The 18,863-nt window shown below is 40.5% G+C and overlaps 1 pseudogene across 1 annotated transcript; it reads left to right on the top strand.

The window, feature by feature from the left end:
• Positions 1–316: 316 nt before the first annotated feature.
• LOC309810272 (protein lifeguard 2-like) lies at positions 317–18,736 on the top strand (annotated as a pseudogene). The gene is made up of 8 exons: positions 317–587; positions 2,436–2,553; positions 8,650–8,740; positions 11,339–11,376; positions 11,475–11,558; positions 12,912–13,001; positions 14,477–14,524; positions 18,584–18,736. The product of its transcript is annotated as a protein lifeguard 2-like (transcript).
• Positions 18,737–18,863: the final 127 nt, after the last annotated feature.

Here is an 18,863-nt window from a genome sequence, read left to right on the forward strand (position 1 = left end):
TCCCAAAATGTAAGCTCTTTGAGGGCAAAGGTGACAAGGGCAGCTCCATACAAGAGGGAGTTTATTAACTCCTTGCAGAATGAATACATAACATATTAATTTCATAATAGGATGCAAGTTATTTTAACTCTGTAGGCCTCATATTAAAAGTATTTGTTCATCATTCATTCAACAAATATGTATTGAGCACTGACTTGGGAAGTACTGAACCAAGGAGTTGAAATTAAGAAAAAAAATCATCTAATGTTATGAAGATGCTAAGGTTGTAGTGGTATGATCATAAGGACCTGAATAACAATTTTCCCTTTCTAGGAAAATGGACTTGGAGGTCAGTGAACCAATAGACTTTAGTTCTGGGGATCATCAACATCTGGTTCGGAAAGCAGCAGATGATAATATCCAGAGCAAGTCTGCTCGGTCCTACGGAACTTCATCTTCAACTCATGGACCACAACAAACTCATGGGAATCCATGCTCCAAAGCTGGTGAGCAAGGGGATACCTATGTGGTAGAAGTTTCAGCAGAGACCACCACAGAGGACAGCAATCCTTTATCTGGCCCATTCTCAGAAGCAGCTATCCACAGAGGTGAGAATAAAGAAATGACCTTTTCGGAAGAGAAAAGCAAATGTTCTCTTAAAATGTTTACCCAGGGTGGATTGTAGGATTTAATTTTGCTTTTAGTTTTTTCCCAGTCATGCTTTACCATGAAACATGACATAGGGCTGCAATAACAGATGGTCCCCAAGTTTTCCAGGGCATTCATAAATTCATGATATACATATTATGGTGAATAACTTGTGGTTTTCTTAGGAAACGTGAATTAGTCATTGAACATAGAATGTTCTTACCTACATACAAGGTGATACCATGATATTAGCTTAAGGTTTAAAGAATACTAATTCAGAGCCCTACATATTAATTCTGTATAGGAAATACATTCAGCTGTAACAGAAGTCCGAAAAACAGTGGCTTAAATAAATGAGAATTTTTTTCTTTCATGAAATATGAAGTTGGTAAGTAGGCAATTCAAGGCAAATGCTTAGGTCCCCGGTGAACATTCTGCCACCTTTATGCCTTCTTAGGACCTGGATGACTTGAAGATGGACTGTGAACTTTGAATCTCATTGCTGTCTCCCTGTGGCCCTCACCCTCTACCTTGTGTCTGGAAAGAGGCCTTCTGGAGCTCTTAGTTGGCAGCTGAGGCTGCAATGGCCATTATGACTCCCTGACATGGCTGGCAGTTTGTTTGTTGTTGGCTCTCTTCTTGTGGCTTGAGCTTCTCATCACACGGGGCTGGGTCCCAAGAAGAGGTAGACCAGATGGAAAAGCCCCAGTATGTAAGCATTTATCAAGCCTCTACTAATCAAGCCAGTGCTAATGTCTCACTGGCTAACACGTCATGTGGCCAAGCCCAGCGTCAATGTGGGAGGGCACGCCACAGGTTTTGCCCTATTTAAATTCTTATTTGTCTTCTTGTAATTGGATCGTAAGTGTTCTTTATGGATTAGATCCCTTTTCAGATACATGATATGCAAATATTTTCTCCCAGTTTGTGGGTTTTCTTTCACTTTCTGAAGGTGTCATTTGAAGCACAAAGCTTTTACTTTTGATGAAATCAATTTATTTGTATTTTTTTTCTTTGCTTGTGTTTTAGGTATCATATCTAAAGAAATCATTGCCTAATCCATGCTCACAAAGATTTACACCTATGCTTTCTTCCAAGAATTATCTTTCTTATGTTTATGTCTATGATCCATGTTTAACTAATTAACTTTTGTGTATGTATGATATGAGAAAGGGGCTCAAATTCATCATTTTATACGTGTATGTCCAATTGTCCCAGCACCATTTGTTGAAAAGACTCATCTTTCTCCATTGAATTGTTCTAGTATGTTTGTTAGAAATCAATTGACCATATTTGTGGGATTGACCACAAATGTAAGGGACTATTTTAGGGCTCTCAGTTCTACTTCATTGATCTATATGTCTAGTCTTATGTGGCTGGACCACATTTACTATCTATTTCCTCACAGTCCTTGATACATACTAGATGTGAACTTAATGTTAAGTAAGTGGATATTTTAATGTAGGCAGCACACATTTGGGTATATGTGTTCTGGCATTTTGATTAAGATAGCTCAGTCCTATTTCTTTGTTGTCACACTTCAAATGCACAGAAACTGCCCAGCCGAAGGACACAGTTGACAATCCTATAAGTCAACTTTAAGCAGCATTCTTTCTTTTTTTTTCTTTTAAAACTGGGATAAGGCCACAAAAAAGTAAATGGTCATCACTGGTGCCATATTCCGAGGGCTCCAGGAAAACTTGTGTATTCAGCTGGAAGTAAGTAAACAGAGATGCCAACACGCCCTGCACTCTGCTTTGGCACGCCATTGGCTTGGAACTCCTTGGTCATACTTAACAATTTGTCAGATTATCAAGTTTCTGCACAAGCAGGAGGGAAGGGAGTTGCTAAAGGCAGGGAGGATAGAGAGAAAAGTGGTGGAGAAGCTCTGCAAACTCCCTGCAGCCCAAGTCCCTCTGCAGAGGGGTAAACGCCCTCTCCCCCGGTAGTCCTTAGGGCATCACTGGGCTCCATCTATGCAGGGGTGCAGCTGAATCCCTAATGATGGGTTTGCAACATTCTGAGACTTTCAGGTCACTTTTGGTCCTAAGGAGGATGGGGTGTCCATAATAAGGAATTAAATCCCTGAGTTTGGTCTTTAAAATTTGGGGGCTTTCATGGATAAACTCTCAGATCTTCAATAAAATGCCTCTAACAGTCTGGACTGAGTCTTTTCTGAGAGTTCTGCAAAGCTGTATTGTTGTCACTCTATTGGCCAACTCTAAACTAGCACTCCCTTTCCTATCCTCAAAAAAATCAGAGGAAAATTTTCTTTCATTAAGTGTCAAAAGTAGGTAATTACAGGGCTTCCCTGGTGGCGCAGTGGTTGAGAGTCCGCCTGCCGATGCAGAGGACATGGGTTCGCGACCCGGTCTGGGAAGATCCCACATGCCACGGAGCGGCTGGGCCTGTGAGCCATGGCCGCTGAGCCTGCGCGTCTGGAACCTGTGCTCCGCAATGGGAGAGGCCACGACAGTGAGAGGCCTGCGTACCGCAAAAAAGAAAAAAAAAAAAGGTAATTACATTTATATTTTTACTTTTGAATATTGTGTCATAAAAATAAAGTTTCTGCCTCAGTTTTCGTCGTAAAAGTTCTCTTCCTCCTGTCATTTCAGCTGCTGATCACTGGGGCAATCATCAGCCTGTTTCTTTTCTGGTAAGTCTTTATTACTGATGTAAATTAAGTATTAAGCTGCCCATAATTATTCTCACTGAATAGCTCAATTTAATTTTGATCATTAAAAGATTATCTATTTTTCCTTAATCATTCATAGGATATAATATTTCTGTCACTTTGTTTTTCTGAGGCAACTTCTAGACAAAGGTGTCTGTAGATTTCTGGAGTTTAACTTCCTAAGCTAAGAATTTTCCCTTATTTTGGGCACTATTTTCTTTTTTATTTTCCCCAAGCTATTTCCACAGATAAAACTGGGTAAAGGAAGAAAGGTGAGACTATGGAGGCCTTGGAGGCTGGAGCTCTGTTAAATGCAGAAATTATTTCAGGGACTATGATCCATCACGGCTTAAACCCATCCTTTGAAAATCTGTGTTTACAAACAAACATATGAGAATTTGATTACTTTTGCTTTGTGTACATATCAATCTCAGTATTTTTTAAAATTAAAACTTCATTTTTTTTTTTTTGCTTTATAACAAATTTAATCAGTTATACATATACATATGTTCCCATATCCCCTCCCTTTTGCGTCTCCCTCCCACCCTCCCTATCCCACCCCTCCAGGCGGTCACAAAGCACCAAGCTGATCTCCCTGTGCTATGCGGCTGCTTCCCACTAGCTATCTACCTTGTTTGGTAGTGTATATATGTCCATGCCGCTCTTTCACTTTGTCACAGCTTACCCTTCCCCCTCCCCATATCCTCAAGTCCATTCTCTAGTAGGTCTGTGTCTTTATTCCTGTCTTACCCCTATGTTCTTCATGACATTTTTTTCTTAAATTCCATATATATGTGTCAGCATACAGTATTTGTCTTTCTCTTTCTGACTTACTTCACTCTGTATGACAGACTCTAGGTCCATCCACCTCATTACAAATAGCTCAATTTCATTTCTTTTTATGGCTGAGTAATATTCCATTGTATATATGTGCCACATCTTCTTTACCCATTCATCCGATGATGGACACTTAGGTTGTTTCCATCTCCGGGCTATTGTAAATAGGGCTGCTATGAACATTTTGGTACATGACTCTTTTTGAATTATGGTTTTCTCAGGGTATATGCCCAGTAGTGGGATTGCTGGGTCATATGGTAGTTCTATTTGTAGTTTTTTAAGGAACCTCCATACTGTTCTCCATAGTGGCTGTACCAATTCACATTCCCACCAGCAGTGCAAGAGTGTTCCCTTTTTTCCACACCCTCTCCAGCATTTATTATTTCTAGATTTTTTGATGATGGCCATTCTGACTGGTGTGAGACGATATCTCATTGTAGGTTTGATTTGCATTTCTCTAATGATTAAAGATGTTGAGCATTCTTTCATGTGTTTGTTGGCAGTCTGTATATCTTCTGTGGAGAAATGTCTATTTAGGTCTTCTGCCCATTTTTGGATTGGGTTGTTTGTTTTTTTGTTATTGAGCTGCATGAGCTGCTTATAAATTTTGGAGATTAATCCTTTGTCAGTTGCTTCATCTGCAAATATTTTCTCCCATTCTGAGGGTTGTCTTTTGGTCTTGTTTATGGTTTCCTTTGCTGTGCAAAAGCTTTTAAGTTTCATTAGGTCCCATGTGTTTATTTTTGTCTTTATTTCCATTTCTCTAGGAGGTGGGTCAAAAAGGATCTTGCTGTGATTTATGTCATAGAGTGTGCTGCCTATGTTTTCCTCTAAGAGTTTGATAGTTTCTGCCCTTACATTTAGGTCTTTAATCCATTTTGAGCTTATTTTTGTGTATGGTGTTAGGGAGTGATCTAATCTCATACTTTTACATGTCCCTGTCCAGTTTTCCCAGCACCACTGATTGAAGAGGCTGTCCTTTCTCCACTGTACATTCCTGACTCTTTTATCAAAGATAAGGTGGCCATATGTGCGTGGGTTTATCTCTGGGCTTTCTATCCTGTTCCATTGATCTTTCGTTCTCAAGATTGCTTTGGCTATTCGGGGTCTTTTGTGTTTCCATACAACTTGTGAAATAATCTCTTGATTATTTAGTAATGTATTGTTTAGCCTCCATGTGTTTGTGTTTTTTACACTGTTTTCCCTGTAATTCATTTCTAATCTCACAGCATTGTGGTCAGAAAAGAGGCCTGATATGATTTCAATTTTCTTAAATTTACTGAGGCTTGATTTGTGACCCAAGATATGATCTATCCTGGAGAATGTTCCAAGAGCACTTGAGAAAAATGTGTATTCTGTTGTTTTTGGATGGAATGTCCTATGAATATCAGTTAAGTCCATCTTGTTTAATGTATCATTTAAAGCTTGTGTTTCCTTATTTATTTTCATTTTGGATGATCTGTCCATTGGTGAAAGTGGAGTGTTGAAGTCCCCTACTATGAATGTGTTACTGTCGATTTCCCCTTTTATGGCTGTTAGTATTTGCCTTATGTATTGAGGTGCTCCTGTGTTGGGTGCATAAATATTTACAATTGTTATATCTTCTTCTTGGATCGATCCCTTGATCATTATGTAGTGTCCTTCTTTGTCTCTTCTAGTAGTCTTTATTTTAAAGTCTATTTTGTCTGATATGAGAATTGCTACTCCAGCTTTCTTTTGGTTTCCATTTGCATGGAATATCTTTTTCCATCCCCTTACTTTCAGTCTGTATGTGTCTCTAGGTCTGAAGTGGGTCTCTTGTAGACAGCATATATATGGGTCTTGTTTTTGTATCCATTCAGCCAATCTGTGTCTTTTGGTGGGAGCATTTAGTCCATTTACATTTAAGGTAATTATCGATATGTATGTTCCTATTCCCATTTTCTTAATTGTTTTGGGTTCGTTATTGTAGGTCTTTTCCTTCTGTTGTGTTTCTTGCCTAGAGAAGTTCCTTTAGCATTTGTTGTAAAGCTGGTTTGGTGGTGCTGAACTCTCTCAGCTTTTCCTTGTCTGTAAAGGTTTTAATTTCTCCATCCAATCTGAATGAGATCCTTGCTGGGTAGAGTAATCTTGGTTGCAGGTTTTTCTCCTTCCTCACTTTAAATATGTCCTGCCAGTCCCTTCTGGCTTGCAGAGTTTCTGCTGAAAGATCAGCTGTTAACCTTATGGGGATTCCCTTGTGTGTTATTTGTTGTTTTTCCCTTGCTGCTTTTAATATGTTTTCTTTGTATTTAATTTTTGACAGTTTGATTAATATGTGTCTTGGCGTATTTCTCCTTGGATTTATCCTGTATGGGACTCTCTGTGCCTCCTGGACTTGATTAACGATTTCCTTTCCCATATTAGGGAAGTTTTCAACTATAATCTCTTCAAATATTTTCTCAGTCCCTTTGTTTTTCTCTTCTTCTTCTGGAACCCCTTATAATTCGAATGTTGGTGCGTTTAATGTTGTCCCAGAGGTCTCTGAGACTGTCCTCAGTTCTTTTCATTCTGTTTTCTTTCTTCTGCTCTGCAGTAGTTATTTCCACTATTTTATCTTCCGCGTCACTTATCCGTTCTTCTGCCTCAGTTATTCTGCTATTGATCCCATCTAGAGTATTTTTAATTTCATTTATTGTGTTTGTAATCGTTGCTTGATTCTTCCTTAGTTCTTCTAGGTCCTTGTTAACTGTTTCTTGCATTTTGTCTATTCTGTTTCCAAGATGTTGGATCATCTTTACTATCATTATTCTGAGTTCCTTTTCAGGTAGACTGCCTATTTCCTCTTCATTTGTTAGGTCTGGTGGGTTTTTATCTTGCTCCTTCTCCTGCTGTTTGTATTTCTGTCTTCTCATTTTGCTTATCTTACTGTGTTTGGGGTCTCCTTTTCGCAGGCTGCAGGTTCGTAGTTCCCGTTGTTTTTGGTGTCTGTCACCAGTGGCTAAGTTTGATTCAGTGGGTTGTATAGGCTTCCTGGTGGAGGGGACTAGTGCCTGTGTGCTGGTGGATGAGGCTGGATCTTGTCTTTCTGGTGGGCAGGTCCACGTCTGGTGGTGTGTTTTGGGGTGTCTGTGGACTTTTTATGATTTTAGGCAGCCTCTCTGCTAATGGGTGGCATTGTGTTCCTGTCTTGCTAGTTGTTTGGCATGGGGTGTTTGGCATAGGACATTTGCTTTTATCCAAATTTCACTTACAACTTATGACTGTACTTTTTTGTGACTCTATTTTAAGAAGCAAGATACAGTTTTATGTTTTACTGTTTCCTTTCCCATCTGTCATTGTCAACCATTTAGGGTTTCCCCCCTTTCTTCTCATGAGATTGTTTAACTTCTACTTAAATATTACACTAGTTAGCAAAATAAGCTACTTATTGTGTAAAACTATTATTTTTTTAACCAGGAATGCTTTAAGAGTTTGGGTGGTCAAGAATCCCTGGTTCACCTACGCACTCTTGTAAGTATTACTGGATTAAATTAAAAGTTTTTTCCACTAGCTATTGATTGATGTCCTTATTAAAAATTAGGTAAAGGTATAACATTCCTTTTTTAAATTCATTAATTTTTGGCTGTGTTGTGTCTTTGTTGCTACGCGTGGGCTTTCCGTAGTTGCGGTGAGTTGGGGCTACTCATCATTGTGGTGCGTGGGCTTCTCATTGTGGTGGCTTCTCTTACTGCAAAGCACGGGCTCTAGGCACGCAGGTTTCAGTAGTTGTGGCATGCGGGCTCAGTAACTGTGGCTCATGGGCTGTAGAGCACAGGCTCAGTAGTTGTGGCGCACGGGCTTAGTTGCTCCTCGGCATGTGGGATCTTCCTGGACCAGGGCTTGAACCCGTGTCCCTTGCATTGGCAGGTGGATTCTTAACGACTGCACCACCAGGGAAGTCCCAAGGTACAACATTCTTGAAATGACAAAATTATAAAGATGGAAAATAAGCAAATTAGTGGTTCCTGGGAGTTAGGGTTTTGTGTGTGTGTGTGTGTGTGTGTGTGTGTGTGTGTGTTACCATAATGGGATGGTAGGATATCTTAATGATGAGATAGTTCCACATCTTGATTGTGGTGCTGGTTACATGGATCTGCACATAGATTTGCATCATAGGTCTATGACATAGCATTACGTATATACATGCTGTACCAATGTTACATTACTGGTTTGGGTATTCTACTTTAAATATGTAAAATGAAGGGAAACTGAGTAAAAGGTACACAGGACCTCTGTTCCTTTGCAGTTTCCTGTGAATCTACAAGTATTTCAAAATAAAAAATTTGAAAAAAGAACCCACAAGCTATGTATGGATGGCAATGAGAAAAGTTAATGTTAAAAGCAAAAAAAAAAAAAAAAAAAAAGAGAGATAAAGGTAATAATCTACATTTTTGTTTACTTTATAATACTTATTATCAGATAATACATCTCTATATCTATGTACCTATAATATATCATATGACATATCATATGATATAAGCAAATAACACATGGTTTTAAATTATCCCCAGGCCAGCATTTTTTGTTGTATTTATTATACTTGCTTGCTGTGGGAAGCTCCGCCGCCAGGTGCCTGCGAATTACATTCTCCTGGGATTATTTGTAAGTAAACCTCATTAGCATCCATTGTTGTTCATCTCTGAAATATATTTTCATCACATTATTAAATTCATTCCATTTATTGTGGAAAATCTGTGGAATAATACAGATAAAAATTATTTGTGAGACATTCTCTTGGATGAATTTTGAAGTCATAAACTTACTTATGACCTGGAATCCACACCCTTTTAACAAACTAGAGAATTTGGGGACCCTGGGCTACTCCTCTGTGCCAGCAAACTTGCTTCTGAGAGGCCCACTCCGGAGTCTGGGCTACATTTCAGGAACAGTTAACCTGATTGTCCTCTGTCAGAGACAAAAAACACATTTTGTTGCAGAGAGTGAGTTCACAAATTGTGTGCAAGAAATGTAATTTTCCTTATTTTTGTAAAATTTATTTTATTTCTATTTCAATGTGTCCTGACTCTATTGTAATTGAGGTTTCTGTTTATTAATGTTTACACCAGTCAGGCCAAACCTCTTGCCTCCTGGAAACAGTGGACTCTCTGAAACTCACTGACAATAGTGTTTGCTCCTCTTAGGAAAACCCAGAACAGAATCTCAGTATGATTTAGTGTGCTGGAAAGAAAGTCAGATTCTTTGCGATTGCTCCCATGAACTGCTGACCACCCTTCCCTGTGAAGATTTACTTACCAATTCACTTGTTCCTCACCTGGTTCTATATCAGAGTTGAGGTAGCTTATAAAATATGCACAATATAAGAAGATAAGATAAATTGGCGGGGAAATCTGATGGAAGGAAAAATAAGGAAAGGAAAATAAAGCCAGAGGTGAGATTCGTGCACAAAATGCATAGTTCCACGCATTTGAGTGTGATGAGCCTAGATTTGGATCTGCGCCTCCTGGTGGTCAACATGGGCAAGGACACACGGCCAAGGATGAGGTTCTGTGTGGGTACCACACAGCATCTAGTGTGAATTATATGTCGGGAAGAACAGTTTCCTCATGACGCTGGAGAAGACTGTCTCTTTGATACCCACATTTAGGCATTTCTTCAGCTGACTGAGCATTGAGGGGCCTTTCTTAGTTGGTGTGGATACACTGCTCATTGTCCAGGTGAGCAAGTAGAGTCTCCCAGTTCCTGCACTTAACAGCACAGACCACACTCAGAAGAGGTGGGAGTTAAAAGCCAGACATAGAAAGATACTGGGAATCCTGGGGAAGAGACGATGGGACGGGGAGAGGTATTTTTCCAGAAATTTTTGGATGTTTTCTTTTAACTTTTTCAATAGTTCTAATGTTTATTTCAAGAAGAGATCAAAGTTATTGATCTCAAAGGAAGCTCTCACCTCCAAGGTTTTGCTGTTTATTTCTAAGCTGGTAACAGCCTAAGAGAAGAAATATTATAAAAGGGAAGGTTGAAAGCAAGCACATTGTTAAAATATCATGTGTATGTGGAATAGGTGCACTTTAAAAAAAACCTATAAGGTCAATAAAGACAGCTTACTTTGGTCCGTTGAACAAAGTAGAGAATCAGGCTTACCCACTGGGTTTGGGAGATCCAGAGAGGCAATCCGGGACTCCCGAGACTCCAGTTCTTTTCCAGTCTCCAATCCTGGACGTCATTAGCCAGCTGGAGAAGTTCAAAGTCTCTCAGGCAGTTCTAGCACTGTGGATAGGATGTGTCCTCACATTTACTCCCAGAGACTAGAAGGTTCTTTCCTGGCTCTTGCCATGGACCAGCTAGTCTCTAGATTTGTCTCTGATGGAGCATCCTACCAGCTGGGGAATATTCTCAGGCCCTGCAGCCGCTGCTGACTGTAGTTCTCACTGGCCTGCCGGCTGTCCTGGAGCCTGACTGTGGGCCTGGGCACATACTCATAGCCTTTTTGGTTTCATCCTCATAGCCTTTTTGGTTTCATCCTCCAGCTTTACTGCCTTCTGGCTCTCAACCCCTCCCTCTCTCCCTCACTGTCCCATCCCTGGCTCCATTTGGACCGTGGGAACCCTCCAGCCCCCATATAGCCCCCATACAGACCCAATGCAGCCCCAGTGCAGCCCTCTTCAGAGCCCTGGATTGGCACCTACCAGTGCAGCTCCATGCTTTGTAGGTGTGTCCTCCAGCTCATCCCCTGGTACTGAGGTCTCAATCCTCATTCCACGTCTGAGGTTTGAAGTATTTTATTCTCATCCAAGCACTATGGAAAAGGTCAGTACGGAAACCTTTGGTGGAGCATCAATAGAAATAGCATATCCTGCTCTGATAAAATGTTAAGATTCTGTGTGGATGGCCCTATTTGATTAATGACAATATGGTCTACAGATAAAGCTTTTACCTTGGTTTCCACATTCCTAATTAATACATATTTAACTCACTGAATATGTTGAAAGTTACTATTGTGTTCTAAGAAATATTTACTCATGAAATAATTTTTTCTGTCAGTCTTGGGGAGAATGATAAAGAAATGTTTGTTTCCGTTATTTATTTCCCATATTCATAGCCTGTAGCTTTGTGCACTGGGATCATACATATTCCCAATAGCTCACTAAACCCTGCCAGAATGCACAAACCTCAAACCATCTCTTCTGGATTTTGGCCTTGGGATTCAGGCTTCTGATTTATTGTGATTTTTGTTTCTAGACAATTCTTCAAGGTCTGCTGCTAGGAACCGTGTCAGTGTAAGTTTTTGATACACATTTGTGTGTGTGTGTGTGTGTGTGTGTGCATGCTTTTCTTTGAATGTTATGTGAACAATAATCACAGTCTCTGGTTTTAGTTTCTATTATGCCGAGGAAGTGTTATGGGCAATGGCAGCAACCACTCTAATGACAATATCACTCTATTTGCTCTTCAAACAAAAGTACGTGTTATTGAAGCAGATTTCTGTCATAAGGGAGTGTGTGAATATGTTTCTTTGCCCCTCCTGACCCATTCTGCTCCCTCCTCCCTTGGGCTCCTGGCTTTCTGTGGGCCTCACCTCCATGGAGTCCTTGCCTTCAGGCTTCTGGCTTTCCTAGTAACCATGTTAAAAAAGTAAAAGGAAACAGGTAAAATTAGTTTTAATAATATATTTCATTTAACCCAGTATATGTGAAGTGTGATCATTTCCACATGTAATCAGTATAGCAAAAATATTAATGAGATACCTTACATTCTTTATTTTGAAATTCAAATCCAGTGTGTATTTTATACTTGCAGCAATCTCAATTTGAACTAACTGCATTTCCAGTGCTCAGTAGCCAAGTGTATTGAAAGCACAGCTCTAGACAAACTTTCTTAGCAGGCATCAGAGTCACCCGGAGAGTGTGTGAAACACAGAATTCACTCCTCCTGGAGTTGCTGCTTCACAATGTCTGGCATGGGGGCCAATAATGTACATTTCCCAGGCACTGTTGATGCTTCCGGCCTGAGAACCAGACTCGGTGACCTGGTAGATTATTCTCTTGGTGTGGTAAGGGTAGGGAGTGAAATAGGAAAAATAGAGGAATTAGGAAAACACTCTTGCAAGAAAATACCTTGGATTCTTTTGCTTCCTAATCCATTTTTTTTTCAGGCCAGAAGATGAATATTCCTCTTTCTTTAAAAAAAATTCTAATCTTCCCTAGGCTGACTTGGTTACTGATTTATAGAAGCAAACCCAAAAAGCATATTAATAAATTTTAAGATTACAAAAGAATAATTAATAGTAATTTTTGAAAGCTTGGTATATGTATTTTTATTGAAATATATATATATACAAATGTGAAAAAGGTACCCAGTTAACATCTTTTTCTATTTAATTCCATTAATGTAGTCTATGCACATGCTTTTAAAAATATGAGTGATTATGATCATACTATACTTACAAATTTACATCCTGCTTATTCAGTGTACATTTTTTATTAGGGAAAATTTTATATAGATACAAAGATAGAATAGTTTAATGAACTCCCATGTGCCCATTACCTAGTTTCAAAAATTATCAATTTGTGGCTCCTGTTATTTCATCCATATCCTACCCTTTTCTCCCTCCTGAAGAAATACAACACTTTTTATGTAGCATTTTTCAGTGCTTAGGGGCTAATGGATTTCCATGGTTCTTGGGATTAGCCAGGGGAAATGATTAGCAAATGGGCCAGTTTCTGTCTAGCGGGTACATGATGCATCTCTAAACACCTTGAAATTGCTTATGGATGATAATTTAATTGGTTTTGTGTTGTTTATGTTTCCTCAGTGCGATTTCACCTTGCTAAACGGAATGCTGTTTGTTTTACTCTTCATCCTTACTATCTACGGAGTTCTCTTAATCTTCATACGATCATATGTAAGTGGGATCTCCTTTGTAAACCTCAGAGAACTGTTAGAACATAGGGTGAAGTGCTGGTTGTGTTGTTGGTCTGGATCCTTTGAGAAGCAGACAACAGATGGGTGAAACTTGCAAGGACTTTGATAGGAGAGATGTCTGTGGGAGAAAAGTGTGGCGGCAACGAAGGCTGGAAGAGCTGTCGACCACGACAGCATATGTGACCCCAGGTTCAGGAGAGGGAAGGAAGGTGGGAGCACTCTGTATGTGGTGCCATCAGGGGCTCCTGGAGCTAATGTGGACCATTACAGCGGTCCGGTGTCTCCCAGGAAGGTCCTGCTGCCCCCACCAATGACTGAGATGGCGAAGTGTGACCCAGGAGCAAACTACAGTGGGTTGCACCACACAGCCACCAGGCCCTGGTCAGTTTACATGCCCCTCCCCGTAGCTGGAGGTCTGTGAGGCCACCTGCTGCACCAGCTGTGGTAGGGGACCACTGACAGGAGGTCTGGGCATGAAGATTGAGCCCCGACCCTAGGCAAGAGCTGTCCTCCCCTGAGAGGATCTTGGGGTGAACCACTGACAGACCCTTGTTCTAAGTATGTCCAACCTTGCTGGACTCTGGCAATTTTGAATCCTTCAGACGCCAGTTGTCAGATGTTTTCTTACCCCTAGCTCAGTCTGGAAACACTGTGCCTCCCTCTCTGTGTCACTGACTCCTGATTTCTCTCTTTCCCCAAGAACCTTCCCTGGTTAGCAGAGTGCTCCCCATCCCTCTAGGACTAGCTTTCTCCTCCTAAAGAGTGAACGCCATTATGCTTCTCAGATGTTATACACCACTTCCTTTTGCTCTTCTACAGCCAAACCCTATGGCATTTAGGCCAATTTGTCACATATTCTGATCAGGGCTGTTCTGGTTGCAAGGAACACATACCACTCAGTCTAGGTCAAGGCAAAGACCCAGAGACTCTCATGGAGCTCCTAGGTGGGAAGAAGAGCCAGAATTCACGGAAATGGAAACCTCACTTCCCTTTCTTGAACTGAGGTGATTGGCCATCTCTGCTTGTGCAGTAATAGCTCCAGCACTAGCTAATGATAGAACTGCTGCCTGGATCCCTCTATCCTGAGAATTGATTTCTAACTGGCCTAGAGCATCTGTTTGATCCTGGTCACAGGTAAGAGGCTCTTGGTCGGTCAAGAGATTCACTGCTGTTGGAGTGTTATCTTCCACCTCTTGTCAATCAGCTCTAGCAAGGCTGTGTGAGGGTCACTATGTTCCCTGAGCTGAGGGGAGGGCACATTCTCTTGAAGAACTATGTGGATGGGGCTTGCTGAACGGAATTGAGTGGATGCTGTTGACTGACTATGTTCAAGAAAAGATTTTCTCCACAGCTTTGACTTTCTTAATATCTTATCTAACAGCAGTGACCTAAGTGATCCCCTGAGTTGTTCCAAGTCTTACTCTTAATATACAGTTGTTTCCTTTCTTTTTGCAGTGGTTGCATCTATTGTATGCTGGACTTGGAACTGTGATCTTCTCACTCGTAAGTCCATTTCTCCCTTTCTTTGACAGAGTATGGTATGTGCATTGATGGGGCCCTAAGCCCTCTGCTAGGCCTGGAGTCAAGTGGAGTCAATAATTCACTGGAAAGCTCTCCAGGTCACTTGCTCCTTCCTCTGTCTTCTCGTCTTCCTCCTCCTCTTTATTTTTTATAAAGACAATTCTTTTTAGAGCAGTTTTAGGTTCTTCGTAAAATCAAAAGAAGAGTACAGAGATTTCCCATATACTCCAGCCTCCATACCCACATGGCCTTCCCCATTATCAATATCCCCCACCAAAGTGGTACAGTTACTACAATTGATGAACCTACATTGACATATCATAATCACCCAAAGTCCGTAGTCTACATTAAGGTTCACTCTTGGTGTTGTACATTCTATGGGTTTGGACAAATGTATAATGATATGTATCCATCGTTGTAATATCATACAGAATGTTTTCACTGCTCTAAAAATCCTCTTTGTTCTACCAATTGATCCCTCCCCATCCCCAACCCCTAGCAACCACTAATCTTACTGTTTCCAAGTTTTGCCTTTTCCAGAATGTCATAGAGTAGGAGTCATACAATATGAAGCCTTTTCAAATTGGCTTCTTTTACTTAGTATTTGCACTTAAGATTCCTCCATGTCTTTTCATGGCTTGGTAGCTCATTTCTTTTTAGTGTTGAATAATATTCCACCATCTTGATGTACCACAGTAAATTTATTCATTCGCCTACTGAGGGGCATCTTGTTTGCTCTCAAGTTTTGGCAATTATGAATAAATCTGCTATAAACATCCATGTGCAGGTTTTTGTGTGGACAGATGATTTCAACTCCTTTGGGTAGATACCAAGGAGCATGTTCACTGGATCATACAGTAAGAGTATGTTTAGTTTTATAAGACAGCATTCCAAAGTGGTTGCAATACTTTGTATTCTCACTAGCAGTGTATGAGAGTTCCTGTTGCTCCATGTCCTCACCAGCATTTGGTATTGTCAGTGTTCCAGAGTTTGGCCTTTCTAATAGGTGTGTAGTGGTATCTTATTGTAATTTTTTTTTTTTTTTTTTTTTTTTTGCAGTATGCGGGCCTCTCACTGCTGTGGCCTCTCCCGTTGTGGAGCACAGGCTCCGGACGCACAGGCTCAGTGGCCATGGCTCACAGGCCTAGCTGCTCCATGGCATGTGGGATATTCCCGGACCGGGGCGCGAACCCGTGTCCCCTGCATGGGCAGGCGGACTCTCAACCACTGTGCCACCAGGGAAGCCCTTATTGTAATTTTAATTTGCATTTCCCTGATGACATATGATGTAGAGCATCTTTTCATATGCTTACTTGCCATTTGCATATCTTCTTTGGTGAAGTGTCTGTTAAGTTCTTGGGCCCATTTTGTAATCAAGTTGTTTGTTTTCTTATTGTTGAGTTTTACGAGTTCTTTGTATATTTAGGAGAACTGTCCTTTATCAGATATTTCTTTTGTAAATATTTTCTCCCAGGCTGTGGCTTGTATTATCATTATCTTCACATTGTCTTTCACAGAGCAGACATTTTTAATTTTAATGAAGTCTAGTTTATCCACTATTTCTTTCATGGATCATACTTTTGGTGTCATATCTAAAAAAATCATCACCATACCCAAGGTCATCTAGGTTTTCTCCTATGTTATCTTCTAGGAGTTTTATGTTTTACATTTAAGTCTATGATTCATTATGAGTTATTTTGTGGAAGGTGTAAGATCTGTGTCTAGATTCATTTTTTTGGCATGTGGATGTCCAGTTGTTTCAGCGCCATTTGTTGAAGAGACTATGTTTACTCCATTGTATTGCCTTTGCTCTTTATTCTGTCCTGTTGATCTATTTGTTTAGTCTTTTCACCAATACCACACTATCTTGATTACTGTAGCTTTATAGTAAATCTTGTTGTCTGGTAGCATAAGTCCTCCAACTTTGTTCTTTTCCTTCAATATTGTATTGGCTATTCTGGGTCTTTTGTCTCTCCATATAAACTTTTGTCTCTCCATATGGTTTGTCAATATCCACAAAATAACTTGCTGGGATTTTGATTGGGATCGTGTTGAATCTATAGATCAAGTTGGGAAGAACTGATATTTTGGAAATATTGAGTCTTCCTATCCATAAACATGGAATGTCTCTCCATTTATTTAGTTCTTCCTTGATCTCATTCATTAGAGATTTATATTTTTCCTCATATAGTTCTTGTACATATTTTGTTAGATTTATACCTAAGTATTTAAGCTTTTTGGATGCTAATGTAAATGGTATTGTGTTTTTAATTTCCAATTTCACTTATACATTGCTGCATACAGGAAAGTAATTGACTGTTGTATAGTAACTTTGCATCCTACAACCTTGTGATAATTGCTTATTGAACCCTCACATGCTCCTGGGGCTTCTAATCCTGACCAGGGCTTCCCTGTGGGCTGGCTGTCTCTTGCATGGTGCCCTGAGCCCTCTTCCCCTGGGGTTGTGGGGCAGACAGATGGATCCCAGCTCACCTTACTCTCCCACTTTCCTGTCTGCCTTCAAACACATAACCTCACCTGAGAGGTGTACTCCTAACTGCCAATACATGAAATGATTAGGAGTCATTATCTCTCTTGTAAGAAGAAATAAGATAAAGTCAGGGGTTCTTAGAGGGGAGGAAGAAGAAAAGCACTTTTCCACAGAAGGACTCCAGGGTGACAGATGGAGGCTAAGAGCAAGGCTGGAAGTTCAGCTGCTAGAGGCCTTTTTTAAAGGATGACCAACTGTCCTCATTTCCCTGGGACTGAGGGGTTTCTGAAGACAAATAAAAGTCCTGGGCAAACTGGAATGGTTGGTCATTCTAGCTTTTTCTGCCACAGAGTTACTGGAATCAGACATAGGGAGAGGGAGGATAAGTGGGAAGGGACTTCGTGGTCCAGGTGAAGCAGCCACTTTGGCAGCCCCAGACTTGGGTTTGACTCCCTTCTCTGCCACCTGCTACAGTGTGATCTTCCCTTCTTGGAGGCTCTGTTAACCTCACCTGCCTCAACTGGGTCATTCCCATATTACATGAGATGACATCTATCATGAACTGATATGAGGCTACCCAGAAGGTGCCCCATTCTTTTCCTCCTGTTTCTTTCCTTCCTTCCTCCTCATTCTTAGAAGCCTGAGTGGGAACCAGGACGCAGGGAGAGCTGATACCTGAATTACTCGGGACAGGTTTCCCTGTAGTGGATGTTGTTCTAAAATGGATTATTTTAAAGAGTCTTTAAAACCCCAAGGATTCTTTGTAGCCAGGGTTGACCTGTCTGATGCGGCTCTGCCTCACAGCACTAGACTCTTAGTCTACAGTCTGGATATAAAGACCTGAGGAGCCGCTTGTTTTCTTTTCCTCCTTCTAATGCACTTGTGCTGCCCACATCTGCTCACTTTGCAACAAACACAAGGGTGAGAGGGCTCTCTGACATTTTTTCTTGATGCTTTAGAAGCTCATAATTTTACCTACCGCAGCTGAGCTAAAACATTTAATTGGGGGTTATTTAACCATATATGAGTCTTCTCATTCTACGTTGGAAATACTGACATTGTCACAAAGCCATCTCCAATGTCAAGTTTTGAAAAATGCTATCACCCAAAGGAAAGTTCAGAATTATTGCTGTGGGTGAATCTAAATGTTGGGGAACCATCTTTATTTTCATTCTTTTTTTCCAGTGAGAACATGTGGGAAAATCACAAACACAGGGCATTTTGTAGTTTCTCTCTGTGTCCAATCTGCCCACCTGGTCTACATCATTGGCTAAAGGCACAGAGCTTTCTAGACTTGGAAGGAAAGGAAAGTAAGGCTCACATATTTGGTCCCACTGGCTTCAGGAGAATGAAGCACTTGCTTTAATAGATAAAGCACAAACTTGGGGACATCATGAATGATTGAGGCTGTAAAAATAATATCTATAGCCACAAATTTACTCTCTGTGATATATTTACTGATGGGAAATAATTTTTCCAGATAGTTTTAGGATACTTACTTGATAGAAATGTACAATTCAGGTAGCTAATTCTTCTTTCTATTCTTTAAGTACTTGGTGATGGAGGTACAGCTGATGGTGGGAGGGTACCATCATCATTCTGACCTGGACCCTGAAGAGTATGTTTTTGCTGCCCTGAACATCTACATGGACATAATCAACCTTTTCCTTTTTATTTTGCAACTGATTGGACTGGGACGGTAGTCATACGGCCAATGCTGGCTTGTGCTGAAAAGAGGGAAGGAGGGACGCCTGTGAAGACATGCAGAGGTTACCACACCATAAGCCCTTCTATTTTAAAATACTTAATTTTTTTGTCAGATGACAGTGA

This window comes from Mesoplodon mirus (assembly GCF_964341445.2).
Source record: "Mesoplodon mirus genome assembly, chromosome: 9".
NCBI classification, from domain to species: domain Eukaryota; kingdom Metazoa; phylum Chordata; class Mammalia; order Artiodactyla; family Ziphiidae; genus Mesoplodon; species Mesoplodon mirus.